The following is an 11482-nucleotide window of genomic DNA, read 5'->3' on the forward strand; positions in this document are numbered from 1 at the left end:
GCAACAGCTCACCATCACTAATACTATCTTTCAGCAGAAAAATAGTCTGAAGACTATTTTCTGGATGTACCCCAGATCCAAGCATTGGCACCTCATCAATTATGTCTTGGTGCAATGGAGGGATGTCTGCGATGTCCACCATACCCACGTGATGCCTACTGCAGAGTGCCAAACAGATCATCGGCTTGTGCACTGTAAACTTACCTCAATCTTAAATTCAAACCTAGAAGGGGCAGTATCCCAAGGAGGAGACTCCAAGTTAATAATCTCCAATCAGCCACAGTGAGAAACAAATTCCAGCCTAATCTTCAAACTAGGCTCGAAAACAATTTCATGGATTCTACAGATTCCTCTCCTGTAACACTTTGGCACCGTATTAAAAACAGCATCCTGCAGTCCTCTGAAGAATCCTTAGGGTTCTCCCTCAAGAAGAACAAGGACTGGTTTGATGAAAACAATCAAGAGATCCAGGAATTGTTGAGGAAGAAGAGAACCCCCCACCAAGCACACCTTGCACTGCCATCCTGTCACGTAAGAAAAACAGCCCTTTGTCTTGCACGCAGCAAGCTCCAACAGAAACTCCGTGACATCCAGAACAATGGGTGGATTGATCTAGCTGAAAAAACTCAATTATGCACAGATACGGGTGATCACAGAGGATTCTATGAAGCCCTGAAAACAGCATACGGGCCTACATACCGAGCCCAAAGTCCTCTACTCAGCGCTGATGGTCAAATGCTTCTGACAGATAAAACCTCCATTCTGAATCAATGGTCTGAACACTTTCAGACTCTCTTCAGTACTAGCCGTGTAGCCCAAGACTCAGCTATTCAGTCCCTCACACAACAACCGGTGAAGAATGAAATGGATACTGCCCCCACTTTAGGAGAAACCCTTAAGGCCATACAGCAGGTGAAAATCAGCAAGGTGGCTGGGGTTGATGGAATTCCACCTGAAGTCTGGAAACATGGGGGCCTTGCACTCCATGCTGAATTTCATGAGCTTGTACTGTGCTGCTGGGAACTAGGCGAACTACCATCAGACCTTCGTGATGCAGTCATCATCACTTTGTATAAGAAGAAAGGTACTAAATCAGACTGCTCAAATTACCGTGGTATTACTCTGCTCTCTACTGCTGGCAAAATCCTGGCAAGAATACTCCTGAACAGACTAATACCCGCTATAGCAGAAGGAATTCTACCTGAAAGTCAGTGTGGTTTCAGAGCCAACAGGAGTACCACAGACATGGTGTTTGTTCTCAGACAACTGCAAGAGAAGTGTAGGGAACAAAACAAAGGTCTCTATGTAACCTTTGTCGACCTCACCAAGGCTTTCGATACTGTGAGCAGAAAAGGTCTATGGCAGATTTTGGAACGTTTAGGATGTCCCCCCAAGTTCTTTAAAATGATCATCTCACTCCATAAGGATCAGCACAGCCAAGTCAGATATGGCAATGCACTTTCTGAGCCCTTTCTAATAACTAATGGTGTGAAACAAGGCTGCGTTCTTGCGCCAACCCTATTCACAATTTTTTTCAGCATGATGCTCCAAAGGGCCACGGCAGACCTCGAGGATCAGGATGGTATCTACATTCGATATCATACTGATGGAAGCCTTTTCAGCCTAAGGCAACTGAAGGCCCACACTAAGACCTTAAACCATCTTGTCCGGGAGCTGCTCTATGCTGATGATGCCGCCCTTGTTGCCCACACAGAAGCAGCTCTGCAGCGTTTAACATCCTGCTTTGCAGACGCTGCTGAGCTCTTTGGGCTGGAAGTCAGCTTAAAGAGGACAGAAGTTCTCTATCAACCTGCACCTCAGGAAGTCTTCCATCATCCCCATATCACCATTGGCCAATCAGAGCTCAAATCGGTCCAGCAGTTTAATTACCTAGGTAGCCTCATCTCCTCGGATGGTAAGATTGACGGAGAGATAGACAACAGGTTAGCAAAGGCATATAGTGCCTTCGGAAAGCTTCATAAAACAGTTTGGCGAAATAAACACTTGAAGAAAAGTACAAAGTTTACAGAGCCATAGTGCTGTCTACTCTCTTATATGGATCTGAATCATGAGTCATCTACTGTCACCACCTGTGACTCCTAGAACGCTTCCATCAACGCTGTCTCCGCACAATCCTAAACATCCACTGGTCAGATTATGTGACCAATACGTCTGTTCTTGAACAAGCAGCAGTCACAAGCATCGAGGCCATGTTGCTGAGAACACAGCTGCATTGGGCAGGACACGTCTCAAGGATGAAAGACTACTGCCTCCCCAAGATTGTGCTTTATGGTGAACTTGCCACCGGCTGCCACAAGAGAGGAGCCCCGAAGAGAAGATACAAGGACTCCCTGAAACAACATCTCAGCCTCGGCCGTATTGATCAACATAAGTGGTCTACTCTGGCCTCCAATCGGGAGGTCTGGAGACACACTATCTTTAACGCTGCAGATGCTTTTGAGAAAGCACACAGGATCACTCTTGAGGAGAAAAGGCAAAGCAGAAAGAATCGAGCCTTGCAGAATATATCTCCTAAAGAGTCTTTCTGCTGTACCTTTTGCAACTGGACATGCCTGTCTCGTATTGGCCTTTTTAGCCACCAGCGTGCTTGTAACAAACATGGGTAAAGCCCTTCCCAAATCTTCGTTCGCGAAGCCTAGCCATGATGATGATGTCTTGTCCTTTAATTTCCTAATCACACATTATATTGGCAACATGACTTTGACTATTTTGATATTCTCTGGAAATATAAATTTAATAGGTTGAAGTTATTAACTTTTGAAAAATTCAAAATTTTTAGTCTGACTAATATAGACTGAATAAGGATGTGATTTCTTTTCATACTGCTGTCTGAAGATTGTAAGCTTCAGAAAAGATGTGGTAAGTTGCTTTGGAACAATAGCTTCTTATGGTCTAAGAACAAATTTCAAAATGAAAGTATATTTTGGTTAAGTTACTAAAATATGAAACATCTCTACCCTACTATCCATGTATTGTCCTATAAAGGTCCTGTAATAACTGTTGAACCTGTTTTAAAGTGCACTTTCTTGTACTTTAAATTAAATAAACAACATTAAAAAAATCAGAACACCAGATTTCATAGTTTGCAAACTCCAAGACCTTCAGTCTATGCTGTTGTGAAGATCAGGACAATGTATCTTAAGATCACTGTAGTGGTCTTTTCTCACTGGAACAAAAGAAGCACCACAAAAGTGGTGATCCTTTTGGGATTAAGTGAAAGGAGATATCCCATACATGCTGCTATAGGAACTGTTTTCATGCCAAAAATGGAGTTTGGGAGGAACAGCATTTCAGGGTTTGCTCTTGGCTTTGGGGCAGAACTGAAGTCTTATGATTACAGTGGCTGCAAGGGATGTGTCACGTGTAGATTTGACATTCTGGCATAGAAGCATGGTTTAACGAGTTGCTCTGGTACATGGTTGTTAGGTAGAAGCTGAAACTTTCATTCATGCTGCTTCACCCAGACATCCACATGGAGCAGTGTGCCATCTGAGTCCTCACAGTCTGGTCAAATCCCTTCTGCCCTCCAAGCCACTAGCTGTTCTGTAGGCAGTTTGCACAGTAAGGATGCAGATAACCACTGCCTAAGTCTCTGATGCTTTCCTGTGCAGTTTGGTGCCAGGAAGATAGATGGAGTTTTACAGCATGTTGGTTGATTCTTATCCCTTCATTTTCCTCAGTGATTACTCCAAAATGTCAGCACAGGTGTTACTTGGTCCCAGCTGCTATAGGCTGGCTCCCATCTCCTTTGTCCTTCCATTGTATCTCTATATACCATAACGGGGTGGTTAGCCTCAGTTTTTTTCTACTTTTTCTCAATGCAAAATCACGTTCTCAAAAATTAGCTGTGCTTGTCTTACTTCCAAGCATCAGGAATGACTACAAGTGCACTGATAGGCTCAATGTCTTGGAGCATTCACAGGTTTAACTGGTCAAGTTTTTCTTACGTTTATGAAATAAATCTGACCATTATGGTTTGGTCTAGCGGAACCTTTCTAATGGACATTTTTATTTCTTCTGTTCTAAGGTCCGCTGGGCATTTTTCTTGATGAACTCTTTTCTCAGTGCAGAGGTCCAAAGCATCAATTGTCTTTCCATTTCTTTACTTATGATGCATTGTATTTTGGAGATTTATGGGGGTTTTCCCCATCTTTTTTACTGAAAGCCTCAAGATTGTTATTGAGTATTTTGGGGGGAAGAAGGAGAGGGTACAGTAGAAAGAGATGATTCATTTTTTAACTTTTTTGAACTTAACAGCTATTCCACAGTTGCCTCCATCATCATTGTAACAAACTTGGTGACCAAAGTGTTTCTTTCCAATCTATACATTCTCTCTCTTTTTTCTAAACCCAAAAATTCATACTTGCACTGCCAATGTTGCAGAACACCTAACTTGCTCCAGCCAAAATGTGGAATACCTCAGCTTTGGCTTTTAGGGTTGTCTTTTTTTTTTTTTTAATATTAGTTCAGCTAGATGGAGGCCAAGTAACTATGACAGGCTACAAAAAGCCTACTTGTTTTCTCCAAACAGGGGAGTTAGCTCCCAGTACAGATTAAGCACAGGTGCACAAGGTGAAGTAATAAGATCAGTTTGGTTGTCTGAAGGGAAACAGGAAACTAGAAAAACAGATGCTTTCAGTCAGAAGGAAAGAGTCCAGGATTTCGCAATGGGGTGCTCAGGTAGGTTTTTAGCCTACAGTGTGTGGTTGTTCCATATATTTCCATACATCAGCTGTTTTGGTTTTGGCTCCTTTGCTGTGAATAATTCACACTGGAGGACGTTAACAAAGTAAGCCTTGCTGGAGAAATTTGCCAAGTACAGTATGCTTGCTCTTTATTGAAAAGCCCGTTTTTTTATCTATATAATTTTTTCTTTGAGTAGCTGTAATTTCTGGATTCAGTTCTGGATGTCAGATGCCAAGAACCCATAGTTCTAGATCACTTTATGGAAAGTAATTAACCAGGTGAAGAAGTGAAACAAACATCTGTCTTCTAAAGATTCAGAAATTGCACTAGAGCAACTGTTGTGAAGTGGCAAATACTCTACTGCAGTTACTCGAGTATTTCAGTTTTTGATTTTTGAGAGTTTGTCTTCATATGCTGTTCAGTTTTATTCACTTACCTAGTAAAGTCCATTGGTTGTGAGATGCTGTTGTAGCAGCTAAAAATTTTCTATTTAGTGCTGAAGCTGTGACAAGACACTTTCTACAGTATGCATGATACACATCACACATCTCTTTCAAAAGAGCTATTACTCTGTCCCCAATTCCTTCTCTACACACAAAAGTTTACTAATGTACTTGTTTTGGCTAGGGTAGAGTTAATTTTTTTCACAGAAGGGCTATCTTTTGGATTTGTGCTGAACACAAGGTTGATAAACTAGAGAGATTTCTGTTATTGCTGAGCAGGGCTTGCACAGAGCCAAGGCCTTTTCTGCCTTTTGTACTGCCACACTGGCAAGGAAGTTGGGGGTGGATGGGAAGTTGGGAGGAGACACAGCCAGGACAGGTGACCCAAACTGACCAAAGGAATATTCCATACTGTAGGACATCGTGCTCAGGATATAAAGTGTGGGGAAGAAGGAGGAAGGGGAGGATATTTGGAGTGATGGTGTTTGTCTTCCCAAGTAACTGCTACACATAATGGGGCCCTGCTCTCCTGGAGGGGCTGAACACCTGGTTGCCCATGGGAAGCAGTGAATTCATTCCTTTTTTTGCTTTTCTTGTGTGTACAGCTTTTGTTTTCCTTATTAAACTGTCTTTATCTCAAGCCACGAGTTTTCTGGCTTTTACCCTTTCAATTCTTTCCCTGATCCCTCTGGTGGGGGAGTGAGTGAGTGGCTACTGGGTGGCAAAATGGCTATCCCTGAATAATGATAACAGAATGAACAATTATATTCCAGAATTTGACTAATGGAAGTTAGTCAGACAGATGAGCTTATTTTAGGTAAAAAAATCATCTCCCATAGTCCAATAAGAAAAAAAGAACATTAGCAAGGCAGGTGTTTCAGAATTGTTCCTGTTTGTTTTACCAGGTGGTACACAAAGGAAGAGAAGACACAGTCCCTGTTCTGAACTTTTATTCCCTGAGCCTGTCAGTCTTTTCTTTCCCCATCAATAGATTCAGCAGTGATTTACAAAGGAAAAAAAACAAAACAAAACAAAATGAAAACAAAACAAACAAACAAACAAACAAACAAACAGAAAAAATCAAGCTACAAGAGTTCAGGCATAGAGAAATCTGTTAGAAAATTGTAAGTTGTGAAGTAGCACTTAAGTGGAAAACAGAAAGTGTGGGGGTTTTCTGTTAAAAAACATTGAGTCATGATTATGATGCTGTGCCAAAATTGGAAAAGAACCCCATAATTTTCCATTTATTTCTGCAAATATTGTGGCAAACCCACATTATTCTTATGACAATATGAAACATTGAAATACTACTATTCTTGAGTTTTGTCCAGACCTTATCATTCTCATGTCACATGCAAACAATCATATATAATAGATTCTGTATTTCTGAGAACTATTTTTAGATAAAGTAAACTCTCTATGTTTCCCTGCTTGAAGTAGCCACCCAGTGTTGCATTCAAAATGTTGAGTTGCTTGATTTTGGAAGGCTTGACATCAGGGACTGTAAAGGAGGTCTGCCTTTCAGACTGCTCCTTTACACTTTTTCTTAAATTGTGGTGAATGAAGTACATGTAAGAGTGTGCACTCAGCCATGTAGAAATAATAAAAAAAACCAACTCAAAAGCTGCGCTTAAAGATGTCAGAGGTGATTAAAGTATTCTGCCTATTAAACCTGTTATCACCCAGATAATAGATTTTAAATTCTGTAATCCTATCTGGAAAGACATATTAATGTACTAAATTATAGATTTAATAGTGGTTTTTGATTAAAAAAAAAAAGGAAAGAAAAGAAAAAAGAGACTAAAGACAAAACCTATGTTTGAAAAGCTAATTCAATTCTCGAATAATTGAGAATACTTTCAGATGGACTGTGCATGAAATTAAGAATTAAATTAATCCAAATTTGTTATGGTTTAGTGCAACTTTCTTCATACACTGATTTGATTTATTTTTACTTGGTCTTTACAGCACAGAATTCCTTTTCTCATCCCATCTGCAGCATGTCTTGCTTGGAGCAGAGTTTGTTTTGTTGATGGACATAAATATTTGAATCTATGAGGAGGATTTGGTGGCTGGGGGAATTCATAATAGACTATAGCACATTTTGCCCCAAGGGTCACTAGTTCACATCCGTATCAGGTCAATAGCAGCAGAAAGTCATTATGGATCTGGCTAGCATCTGTCTTGTAGCCATTGCCAAATCATTTAAAAATCCCTGTCCAATTCCACGTGGCCAGGTGTTTTCCCTTCTCCCTGAAGCAGTGGTCTGCAGCAGACCTCCTCGGCCAGCCTCTCACTACCTGCTCCCAAGGAAGGGATACAGTCCCCTTTCCTGGAGGATCCCTTCATCCCCCGGGCGTCCCAGGCATCAGCGCATCCCGGTACCTACCGCCCCTCAGCACGGTCCGGGAGAAGGCAGCAAGGTGCTTGTCCCGAGTCCCTGGACGGACATTTCAGGGGCCTGGGGTCTCATCCCGGGGCCCCATCCCGGGGCCCGGCCGCGGCCCCGCCCGCTCCGCCCCGCCGGCGGGGCCGAGGGCGCCCCCCGGGGGCCCCTCTCAGCTCTGCACTGCCTGCGGGCGGCGGGGACCGACGGCGACCCCCGGCACGACCCCCGACACCGACCCCCGGGAGCCACCTCCGGCAGCCACCCCTGGCACCGACCCCCTGCCCGGCCCCGCGCAGCCCCGTCTGCCCTGTACCCCGTGCCAGGCCCCGGGGCGCGCTGCCAGCGCCTTTTTCGGGCAATTTCACTGACTCTTGCCGCGCTTCGGCCGCTTTCTAATTCCGGAGAAGGAGAAAGGGGAGGGAAGTGCGTGGCTTCAGTTCGGAAAGCGCTCGGGAGGCGGCGGTGCCACCAGGCCGCCTGGCCCTTGGCCGCTGCTTGGGCCGGGGAAGCAGCGCCCGGCGCGGCTGCCCCGAGAGGGCTCTCGGTGGGGGAACCACGTTTTAACCACGTGTATAGAATTAGGTCCGTGTAGGACCATTGTGTAGAGCCTTCCTCCATCCCTTCTCCTCCCCCTCCTCTTCGAGGCGAACTGAAATCCGAACGGTGAGATGTAGGAGAGCGCGAAACCCCTTGAATCCCATCTGAATAAATGTCTATATTAATGAATTATTAACTCGGCCGCTCGTGACCTTAAAACTGGAATGAGGAGACGCCTAGGGCAAGAAGGAAAGCTGCTGAATCCTTTATCGGACTCCTGTCAGAGGTAACCGACCATTTGTCTTCCCCAGATCAGGAGAATTAATTAATATGAAAGACAAACTTTTTAATTGTGTGTCAAACGAAATCAGATAGGGTGTCCCCGATTCAATCCCTTTCTAAAGGGGGTTTAGCTCCCTTTTCTACCCCCAGCGTAAAATAAAACCTTCAAGTTTCCAAAGAGACGGGCATTTTTCTTAAGTGTTATTTACAAAACAAAACCCATGCAATAAAAAAAAAAATCCAAAAAAACTCCAAACCCCAAAACCCAACCAAACACCCTAAAAGGGAAAAAGAAACAATCGCAGGGAAAATGATGAATTTGGGTAGTTAATTTATCGATCTTGGCTCCTCTTCTCGCTTGTTTTATTTTAGAGGTCATTAATCAATGAAGAAAAACACCACCGTGTTCCCCTTTTGCATTTAATACACTTACCCTCCCTATTTATTTCTTTTGAACAAATTCCTATCAAATATTCACCAATCGATTCGTAGGCGATGGATTTTTATAAAGGTTTGATCGCTTTCTAAATGGTCAATGTGATTTGTTTCAGCACTCGTCCTCTAAATAATGAAAAACCCTGAGAGAAGGGGAAGAAGGAGGCAGTAGTTGAAACCTCCTTTCTTTTTTCTCCGCATCTCTACATCCTGGAGGAAGAAATAAAATAATTTAAAAAAAAATAATTAAAAAAAACAACAAAGGAGAAACAGTAACAAATAGACCGTAGACAAACTCGGCGGAGACAGAAGGGACGCGCACAAACCTCTCTGCCTTGGGAAGCGAGACCAGAGGTCAGGGTTTGCTAAAGACACCCCGGGGAGGCGCAGGTTCAGGGCTGGGAGCCCTGCTGGTGGATCTGCCTGTTCTGCTCTTCCCGAGGGGGTGAAGGGGCCGGGAGCGGCGGTGTGTCGGAGAGGCTGGGAGAGAAGCCGTCCCCTGCCCCGGTGAGGCACGCCACTCCCCTCCCGCTGGCCCGGTGCGGGGAGCCCTGCTCTCCCCGCCCGCCACTCGGCTCCGGCGCTGACCCCCTGCCCACCGACCTTCCCCCCGGCCGCGCTCCTGCTTTCCCACCCTGGGTCGAGTGGACTCGGCGCAGCGGGGGTGCTCGTCGTTAAGGAAAAAGGCCAAAGGACAAGGCTTGGCTTATGGGGTCCACCCACCCCTCCTGAGCGATTGACCGACCGGACTCGCGGCAGAGCCGGCGGCGCGGGCCGGAATCCCTCCCTGCCGCCCGCTGCCCGCACGGCCCTGAGCACCAGCGAAGACAGCGAGCCCTGTACTTTTTTTTCCTTTCCTCCGGTTCGGCAGGGTCCCAAGGTGTCAAGGGAGTCTATGAATTTTATTCTGCCACCTTGATTGCTCAAGGCGCTACTCTTCTGTCTGGAAAAAAAAAAAAAAAAAAAAAAAAAAAGCCCACAGTAACAGATTAAAGTCCTCCTAATATGAACCCGCACGGAATACTTCTGCTAACAACTCGAGGCAAGTGCAGATATTGACAATGTACTTAAGCCCATTAGTTAGGAGCTTTTCCCCACTTCATCACGTTTTTCTAGCACGAAACGAATTTTTAGAGATTGCTGCCACTAAAAGCAATTCAGTATTTTAGAAAGGCGTCCAATAAGGAATACAACCATAATGCAGATGTGCATGTTTTAAAAAAAATAATAAAAGGGAAAGAGTCCGGTGAGGCGGAATAAAATTGGAGCTGGCTATGGACGAGAGACTGTATTAGTGCAGTGAAAACAGGGAAAACTAAGAGCATCCACTGTCAGTGTACTCAGCACCGCGCTGCGCACACTCCAGCCACTGTGCGAACAGACTCCCAGCCCGCACCTCTGTCCCTCAGCTGAGCAGTAGCACTGCAAAACTTCAGAAAGTGTGTTAATAGAGAGAGAGAGGGATGAAAATTATTGCATGTTGCACGATAGAATTGATCAAAGACATAAAAAAGTTTTTTATAGGCAACTTCATAACCCATAAAAATGTTGTTTGGGGGGTGTTCCTATTCGTGTTTGCCTTTAACTTAGGTGTTATCAATCTATACAGCAGATGACGGATGACCTTGTCAAAATGACGCCAGTCAAAACATTTTTTGCCCCAGCCCTGTTCAAATTTGTGTTAAAATGTCCTGCCTTAGACAGACAGACAAAGTCTAAACAGCAGCAGCTTTCCCAGGCTCTGCGAGAATGAAGGGTGGGAAAGAAATAAACTAGAAGCGGGAGGGGGGGGATGGCGAAAACAGTTTACACGCGCAGACATTATGTTTAGAGGGAGCTGAGCATTCCGTGTCAGCGTGACACCTGTCTATGAGGCTTTTCTGACGCTAGAGAGATGTTTTGGTGAGGTAAACACTTTGTGTAAGGATTTTGTCCTAAATGCAAGGCATACTAAGTACACGTGTTATACCTAATAGACTATAGTTCTCGTCTGGTTTTTCATACGGTGTAGGAAAGAAACTGAAAAAACTCCAAATCTGTTAAGTACTCACTGATGCGTGAGCTCAACAACTGAGCAGTAGAGCGGAAAACTTCTCAGCAAATTTCTAAGCAAAGTGGAGAGAAAGAGTCGCTAGAAATGAGAAGTTTCTTGCCACAGGTTGCATTTCCCTCTGGCATACTTCTTGTTCTGTGCTGTAACCGAGGACAAAGAGCAGGAGAGAGGCGTACTAGTGGTGCCGGAGGGTGCGAGGTCTGAGGAGGGAGAAACTCTGGGGCGGTGGGTTCCCTCAGATGTGTTGGGACCTCCTGGGACTGGTCTCAGGTAGAAGAGGGGAAAGGGAGGCAGGTCATCCCAGCAGACACGTTAAGTAAAGTGGCTGGGACAGTATCAGGTCAGGGTGAGTAGGTCTTTAAAATCCGCCCTAGCCCCAGAGAGGCAGAAGGCAAGCGAGGCAAGACCGCAGCTAACGGGAGGCTGGCCGCCTGCGAGGCGCTTCGGCCGGCGGGGCCGGAAGCTCTCGTAGCCCAGCACTGGGGACAGTGCAGAGGCGGGGATCCCGCTCTGGACGGCGCCGAGCCATTGCTCCCCTCCCGTCAGGATAAAAGCCCAGCTCTTCTCGGGGCGCTGTGGTCCCGGAGCTAAGGGGAGAGAGAGAGAGAGAGAGAGAGAGAGAGAGAGAGAGAGAGA

The sequence above is a fragment of the Neopelma chrysocephalum genome, unplaced genomic scaffold (assembly GCF_003984885.1).
Source record: "Neopelma chrysocephalum unplaced genomic scaffold, ASM398488v2 Primary Assembly neopelma1_96942, whole genome shotgun sequence".
In the NCBI taxonomy this organism is placed as follows: Eukaryota; Metazoa; Chordata; class Aves; order Passeriformes; family Pipridae; genus Neopelma; species Neopelma chrysocephalum.